At 39.4% G+C, this 9172-nt stretch overlaps 1 pseudogene; it reads right to left on the reverse strand.

The window, feature by feature from the left end:
* Window positions 1-4401: 4401 nt before the first annotated feature.
* On the reverse strand, window positions 4402-5149 carry LOC129473681 (high mobility group protein B1-like; annotated as a pseudogene).
* Window positions 5150-9172: the final 4023 nt, after the last annotated feature.

Genomic DNA, 9172 nt, shown 5'->3' on the forward strand with positions numbered 1-9172 from the left:
AAATCCCTTCCTTAGCCCAAGAAAACTTGGACTTTTACTTCCAGGTTATATTTCTCTCATTCTTCCAAGACCAAGGTTTGAAAAAAGCTCGAAAAGCAGGATTCAATAAATACATGAGCTTGCTAGGAATATTTAGACACTTGGTCTTGTGACTGTGGAAAATCATTCACTCTAGCAGAACCCAAAGGGCTTTTATTTCCAGTTATGGGAAATACAATCTGGGTGAGATGGAGAACGTTCTTTAAAGGGTGATGTTTGTGGGTCACTTCAAAGTTACGCTTGCTTACCTAGGGCTCTCTCCTTGAAGAAACTTTGTTAACGTCAGCATCCATGTTTCCGTTTTTAATTTAGAAGGCGTATTTCTCCTCCCCACTCACCCCCGCTTCCTGTTTTCTAGTAGCTTTGTAGATTTGAAATGCCTCTCAGGACACAGTGTAGGGGCCAAGGACATGGTGCCAAACAGCCATGATTTAGAACAATCGAGACCCCCTGGATGTATTTTTCTACTTTACCAGCAGTTTGATAACTAAGGACTATAAACTTTGAATACTGAGTCCAAGTCCCTGTAGACTGTTCTGTTCACAATTCAACTCCTACACTGTTTTATAGAGAACAACACTGGCTCTTGCCTTTAAAAAAAAAAAGGTAATTTCTGGTTCTTCAGGCATACTGAAACATGATATTTTCCAAATGTTTAGAAACTATGATACAGGAGAAGACCAAGTTGACAGTATTCTTATGCGTAATATTTTTAGGGTTGCCTTTCCCTATATATTACTTATGGTAGCAGATAATCAGCTCAGATAAGTTATTTGAATATATAGATCCATTTTAGAAGGATCTATTTGGAAGGATCCATTTGGGAGGACTGATTGAGCCCAGGAGTTCGAGACCAGCCTGGGCAACGTGAAGAGACACTGTATTTACAAAAATACAAAAAAATTAACCAGGTGTGGTGACATGTGCCTGTAGTCCCAGCTATTTGAGAGCCTGAGGTAGGAGGATCACTTGAGCCTAGGGAAGCCAAGACTGCAGTGAGCCGAGGTTGCATCACTGCTCTGCAGCCATTCTGGGTGACAGAGTGAGACTGTATATCAAAAAAAAAAAAAAAATAGACTATATATATATACACACATATATATATGTGTATATATATACACACACACATATATACATACACACACACCCACATATATATATATATATATATATATATATAGAGAGAGAGAGAGAGAGAGAGAGAGAGAGAGAGAGAGACATTTGTTTTACTAAGTGAGATGCTTCCCTGAGCCTTCCTTTGTGTACAGGGACAGTGGACACAGCTGAATTTCTCCTGGATGCAGATGCCCATTTCAGGAGAGACATCTAATGATGCTTTACAGCTTTCAAAGTGCTTTCACATGGTTCATTTCATTTGATCCTTCTACAAATACCCTGAATCAGCATGGCAGAGGTTCTCCCAACTTTAGGGATGTGCAATTTAGGCTTAGAGATGAAAGGATTTGCCTAAATTTACACGATAAGGAAATAACCAAATCAGACTGGAACACAGCCACAGTGCTTCTCAAAACTCACCTGGAAATCTTGTTAAAATGCAAACTCCCATTCAGTACGTCAATGGTGTGGCCACAGATTCTGTATTTCTTATACTTTGCCGTGTGATGCTGACATCCCTGGTTCCTGCTAGGCAATAGTTTAGCCGAAATTATAGACCATAACACCTTATATAAATACAAATTGGTTGAATATGTATGGGAAATTTATTTCTCAAAAACCATCTTCAAAGTTGTCCCTTGAGTAAACGCAAGACTCATGACCCTACTAGATGTGTCTCTGTGGTTTTGTGGCTGTGCTGTTCATACTCTTTCACTCAAATCTGTCATTGCGTTGGTCAGGGAAACCCCCATTCTATGCTTTGTATTCAATCCTTTTTCACTTCACACTGTTACTCACATCTGCCCACCTGTCCCCAGTCCTTAATTAGTCCATCTCTTCCTTCCAATTTTGTTGCATCTAATTTTCAAGATTTAAAGAAAATTTTTTACTAAAAATTTTCTCCAATTGAATCAAACTATCCCAGTCCATATCTCAGGGCCTCAATCAGTGTACATATGGAAATATTACATGTATCAACTTTTTTGTAGTCTATCGTGTATTCTATGTAAGCCACACATTTGTATAGATAACATTTACTATGAGGAAAGAATAGATTTTTAACCGTAATCCTCTTGTGGATAAATTTCTTCTAGGTAGAGAAGTATGTCAAGATTATATCTTAATTAGGCAGAATGAGTAAGGAGTACCATGTTGCAGATAACAATGGGAGGTAATGGTTTGTACCATGGCTTCTGGAACCACACACAGACTTGATTTGAACACCAGAATTTACAATCTATATGAGCTAAGCAATTTATCTAAACTTCTCTATACAAAGGGAATACTCAAGGGATTTCTTATTTCTTCATATTAAATGTTCAATAAATCTTAGAACAACATTTTCTGTTTTGCAGAGAACAGTTAACACAGGCCTGCAGTTGTAAAAATACAGCATGACAAATTGCACTTTACCATCAATTTCATAACGTTGTACACAAGGATAAGGTGCTGAGTGAATAGATTCATTATTAATTGATAAATATACACCTTTGAAAGCTAGAGAATATGATCCCGAAGTCTTTGCTTTATAAAGCTATAAGATTTGTTTTCCAATTAAAAAATAAGATTATTATCTGTATTTACAAAGCACCAAATAGAACTCTTGTGCTTTCAAAATGGGCATTTAAAAAAAATTTTGGAAGATTCTTATTAACAAAACTCAAAACAAAATAATCTGTGACCTTTGTAATTATCGAGTTTATTTTCTGTAAGGTGTGAAATATCAAACTAGGTAACTCTTATTGACTATAATTAATATATACAACATTTTTTAAAGTATTAATAATTCTGAAGCTTGTGTCTATGTCTGCAATCTAGAGAGGGTTTGAATGCAGATCCAAAATCTCAGGCTTTTTTCCCATAGCTTTGCCTCTATTGTAACTTCTGTCATTGACAAATCCTTGTGTCTTAAATTTGTTTGGTTGCTCAAGGCTTGGTTCCCTAAGTTTAAGCTGTTAACCTGCTGAGGGAAGTCAGGGTGTGAGGCAAGTAATTATAGGACAAGCTTGTGGGGTTTGTGTGTGAATTTTGGTCGTGAGGAAGATGTTGAATATGGATAGTTCCAAGGGAGGGAGATGCTAAAGGAAAACAATAATAGGAAAGAATACATTATGTATATTAAGGAAATTAAAGAGCTTGGCTTCAGTAAACTGCCCATAGGATAGAATGGTGAAAGATAAATACAGTGGAACAAGTAAGGATCAATTGGTAAACTCCCACGTGGTAGTGGGATTTGAATGTCCTGCCAAAGGTTTGCACTTTGCTTCAAGTCTTGCTAATTAGAGAAATCACATGATGAAATATGTTTTAGTGATATTATCCAGGCATTTGGGTGTGCAAGAATGGCTTGGGTCCAGGGGAGATTGAAAGCAGGAACTCATTTAGAAGTCAGCTCAATCGATGCACTGTGAGGTGAGAAGCGGTATCCTAGACAAGTAGCTGTGGCAATAAAGAGGGCAGGATAAGAGAGGAAAAACAATTGCATTAAAATAATCAGAGCATTCCATTTTGTCTGTTTGCATTTGAGGAAGTAGCAGAATGGGAGAAATCTACCCTAACTAGAGGATGCAAGCCCAATGAACCAGCAGAACCATGTCACAAATGGCAAGGCCAAGAGATGATTTGTTTGGTTTCAGATATGTTGATTTGAGATAATTCCAGAATCTTTAAATTGAGATGCTTTGCTGTCAATTGACTATCTGTCACCTAAGAGGGTCAAGAAGTAAAATGGAGAAGAAGCATACAGAAGAGGTGCTTGAACTGTACAACCAAGTAAATTTTCTAATGAGATAAATTGAACAGGAGAAGATACAGGGAGCTAAGGGTGGAATCATGGAAAGCAGTAAAGAACTGGAGACAGGAGGAGGAATAGTCAGTGAGGTAGGAGATGGATCAGACAGAAGGCAAAGTGGAAGGGTCTCTTTGTTTTAATAAAAAAATTGTGTATACTTGTAAGTATTCAGAATGACAACAAAAGAGCTGCGACTATTTTTTTTGCAATTAAAGTGATATTCAGTTAACAGAACAATAATTATTTTGCATAAGTTGTATCAGAGACAACCGAAAATGTAAAAAACTACCATCCCCATATATAACAAATTTGTGCTGTGCACCAATAAGAACCTGCTTTAAATTTCATGCCAATTTACAACCTCCATACTGTACCAGGCAAGGTTAGTGGCTATTGAGAATACCAAGACAGGGCTATTTAAAGACACAGTGGGTTAGTGTGTTAATTATACAAAAGAAGACAGTGTATAGTTTAAAAACAAATCTTACGTAGGCTTAAATTTCAGTTTTTTTCTTTAAAATAAATGAGTTGTGTACAAGAGGGTTAAATGTTTTATAGACAAGAAAAAAACTATGCTAGAACCAACTTATTCATCACCATCATCTTCTTCATCTTCATCCTCTTCATCTTCCTCATCTTCCTCCTCTTCCTTTTTCTTGCCTTTCTCAGCCTTGGCAACTCCCTCTTTAACTGCATCAGGTTTTCCTTTAGCTTGGTGTGGAGCAATATCCTTTTCATATTTTTCCTTCAGGTTCACAGCCTTCTTTTCCTAAGGATGCTTGTCATCTGCAGCTGTGTCATTCCACGGCTCTCCCACCTTCTTTACAACACCACCAATGGATAGGCCAGGATGGATGTTCTCCTTTGATTTTTTAGTGATACTTAGAACACAACAAGAAAAAGGCCAAAGGAGGCCTCTTGTGTGCACTGGGATCCTTGAACTTCTTTTTTGTCTCCCCTTTAGGAGGGATACAGGTTTTCATTTCTCTTTCATAACAGGCCTTGTCCGCCTCTGCCATATCTTCACATTTTTCTTTCTCTTTAGCAGACATGGTCTTCCACCTCTCTGAGCACGTCTTAGAAAATTCTGAGAAATTGACCGAAGCATCTTCGTTCTGCTTCTTGTGCTCCTCCCGACAAGTTTGCACAAGAATGCCGTGAAGACATTTTGCCTCTCAGCTTCTTAGGATCTCCTCTGCCCATGTTTCGTTATTTTTCCTCAGCAAGGCACAGAGTCACCCTGTGCCAGTCCAGCTTTCACTTGCCCCAGTGCTGTCTCTATGGAGCTCAGTGTACTGCAATGACGGTGAGAGTGAGAGCCAAGCACAGCCTCCCTGGAAGAGTTTATTGAATGATGAATAATTAATAGTACACCATGCAGCAGAGAACTAGAGGACAGTTTCCCAGGGAAGACTGTGTCCTCTTTAAATTTACAACTTGCCTCTCAATATTTATGCACACACTGCTACATGATGTAAACATTGATATAAGCATTGAAATATTTATCATGGAATACATTTAGATAAATAGCGATAAAAATAAAACAAGATTACTCATTTTTGATTAAACTTATGTGAGAAAATAGGTACAGTCTTTTTAGCAAATTGCAAAGAAATTGATTTCTATAGCAGTAGTATAAGGATAATTCCTTCCTTCCTTCCTTCCTTCCTTCCTTCCTTCCTTCCTTCCTTCCTTCCTTCCTTCCTTCCTTCCTTCCTTCCTTTCTTCTTTCTTTATGAGGGTCTTCCTCTGTTGCCCAGGCTGGAGTGCATCGGCATGATCTCCGCTCAATGCAGCCTCCCTGCCTCGGGCTCCCGTGATTCTCCTGCCTCGGCCTGCCGAATACCTGGGATTGCAGGCGCACACCACCACGCCTGGCTGGTTTTTGTCTTTTTGGTGTAGACGGGGTTTCGCCGTGTTGGCCAGGCTGGTCTCCAACTCCTGACCTCGAGTGATCTGCCCGCCTCCGCCGGCCTCCCGAAGTACTGGGATTACAGACGGAGTCTCGCTCACTCAATGCTCAATGTTGCCCAGGCTGGAGTGCAGTGGCGTGATCTCGCCTCACTACAACCTCCACCTCCCAGCCGCCTGCCTTGGCCTCCCAAAGTGCTAAGATTACAGCCTCTGCCCAGCCGCCACCCCGTCTAGGAAGTGAGGAGCATTTCTGCCTGGCCGCCCATCGTCTGGGATGTGAGGAGCGCCTCTGCCCTGCCGCCCCATCTGGGAAGTGAGGAGCGCCTCCGCCCGGCCATTGAGTCTGGGAAGTGAGGAGCGCCTCTGCCTGGCCGCTGTGCAACCTTCCAAGTGTGAAGTGACAGCCTTCGTTGTAGAATCAATGAAGACACAGGCACTGATTATATAACACCTTGGCAGCTATCTCAAGTCATTGATAGTGGAGGTATTGGAATTATAGAAGAAAGCAAACACACAAATTTGACTAAAGGCGATTTTGTGACTTCTTTCTATTGGCCCTGGCAAACCAAGGTTATTCTGGATGGAAATAGCCTTGAAAAGGTGATATATATATGAACGTATCTGATTTTTTTCCCCATATAATTCTTACTTTGTGCATTTGATATTCAGTTGTGTTTGTAATCACAGAAAAATAAAAGCATATATTTTCAAAAAAAGGATAATAATAAAAATTATGTAATATACTGAGCTACTGCAATCACAAAAGCATGTATACTATGATGTGAATGAACTACCCACACTTCTAATATCAGCCTCCTCACTAGAAGTGGATAAGATCGATCTCATCCACTCTCCTTCTGCAAGAATAGATCCCATCGATTCTTTGCTTGCTTTCTTTTCTTTCCTTTTTCTTTAGAGACAGGGTCTCACTCACTCTGTTGCCCAGGCTGGAGTGCAGTGGTGCCATCATAACTCACTGCAGCCTCAAACTCCCAGGCTCAAGTAATCTTCCTGCAGCAGCTTCCCAAATAGCTGGGACAACAGGTGTGTGCCACAACACCCAGCTAATTATTAATTTTTTTTATAGCAATGGGATTTTGCTATGTTGCCCAGCCCCATCTCAAACTCCTGGCCTTCAGCCACCATTTAGCATTGGCCTCCCAAAGAGCTGGGATTACAGGCATGAGCCATTGTGTCTGACCCAATTATTTGCTTTCTAATGGGCCATTTCTGTCAGCAAATAAAAATACTATTCAATTTTAACCTGTTATTTAAAATTTTTTTTCTCAACTTCTTTTTTTCTTTTTCAGTTTTTCCCATTTTCTCAAAAAAGGCCACTTTACCTGCTGCCTTCAATTTCTCTTTCCCCATTGCTTCTTGATCTATACTAAACAGTCTTTCATTCCTATCATTTCATTCCATCACAACAGCTTCTGTCAAAAGTCACCAGTGACCTCCATATTGCTAAATCCATTAGTCTCTCAGCCTTCCTGTCACTCTGCCTATCAGTAGCTTTTGACACAGGCAGTCACTTCTGGGAAAGACTTTCTTCATGTCACAAACTACACATAACACGGCCCAAACAACTAAGCTTTCAAACGTGATCCTCCTTCCATGGTAAAAGGCAATTCTATCATCCCCACTGCTTGGGGCAAAAAACCGTGTTGTTACCTTTGATTTCTTTCTCTGAAACCCCACATCCAGTCTGTTAGAAAACCCTACTGGCTCTACAATCAAAATATCTCCAGGAATATGGCCCCTTCTACTCTTGATGGAAGATGCTATCATCTCCCACCTTGGTTATTACAAGCCTCCCAACTCATTTCCTTGTTTCCACCCTGTGCTTTCCTATGGTCTATTCTACACAATAGCCAGAGATTCTTTTAAGCAGCTGTTGTATAATAAAATTTCTTTGTTTGAAACTCTCCAATAACCTCCTATGTAACTCAGAGTAAAAGCCAAACTCCTTGTGATGGCCTATAAGATCCTACATAACCTGGTGCCTGCTACTTCTCTGATTCTGATGTTCCCGATAACCTTGATATGCTCACCTTAGGAAAACTGAAGTTGATGAGTCCTTTGCTTGGATACCCATGTGGCTCACTGTCTCAATTCTTTTAGGAATTTGCTCAAATTTTACCTTTTCAATGGGACACTTCTTGACCTGCCTATTTAAAATGATAAGTCCTGGCTCCTTATGCCCCTAGTCCCATATCATATTTTATTTTTCTTTTCTGCACTTGCAACCTTATGACAACAACATGTTTTTTTTTTTTTTTTTTTTTTTAATGAACTCCATCGGAGTAGGAATTTGTTTTTTCATTCTAGTATTCAAGCACTTAGAACTGATTCTGGCCCATAATAGGAACTCAATATATATGAATGAATTAAAATAAAAACAAAATTAGCCTAATTTGATTTAATGAAATTGCTTGCATTCACCTTATATTGAACATCTGGAAAGTTGTTTCTATTGACTTTGGAGTATTTTAGATTCTGATCCAGTGATAATCCAATGATACATTTCAAGTGTTGTTTAAGTATTTTAGGAAATATTGGTTTCAATGGGAGTATTACTTTATGGAAAGTAATCTACATTTGTAGTAAATGCATCAAGAAACTGATATATGTGAGAAGGTCCTGGCATGGATTATCAGTGATTATCAGCTTCATAACCATGTTCTCGTGGCTATAAATATGTCTCACTTTCCATATTCAATGATTTAATGAGAGGCAGTGTGGTCAAATGGAAAGAATCGGAAATTTCAAGTCTGAAGTCTAGGTTACTCCTCATCAATTGGGTGACCTTGCATAAATTACTTAACTTTTGGGGGAATATTTTCCTCCTTTAAAAAAATGGTAACAACAGTGAGTTGATTGTAACAATTAAATGAAGTCTAAGAAACTTGTTGAGAGCATGTACTTCGTTTTGTTCACTGTCGTGTTCTCAGGAATTGTCACGTGTGAACAGTGAGTGGCACATAGTATGATCAATAAAATAAATATTTGTTGAATGAATGAAAGAATAATGTATGCAAAGAACCCAGACAAGTGCCTGGCACAATGTACACACTTAAAAAGTGGTAGTACAGGCACAGCGTCTCTTGCCTGTAATCCTAGCATTTTGAGAGGCTGAGGCAGGAGGATTGCTTGAATCCAGGAGTTTGAGACCATCCTGGGTAACATAGGGAGAGCCCATCTCTATAAAAAATATAACCGTTAGCCAGGTGTGGTGGTGAGTGCCTGTAGTTCCAGCTACTTGGGAGGCTGACGTGTGAGTTTTGTTTGAGCCAGGGAGGTTGAGGCTGCCCT

Source organism: Symphalangus syndactylus, chromosome 2, assembly GCF_028878055.3.
Source record: "Symphalangus syndactylus isolate Jambi chromosome 2, NHGRI_mSymSyn1-v2.1_pri, whole genome shotgun sequence".
NCBI lineage: Eukaryota > Metazoa > Chordata > Mammalia > Primates > Hylobatidae > Symphalangus > Symphalangus syndactylus.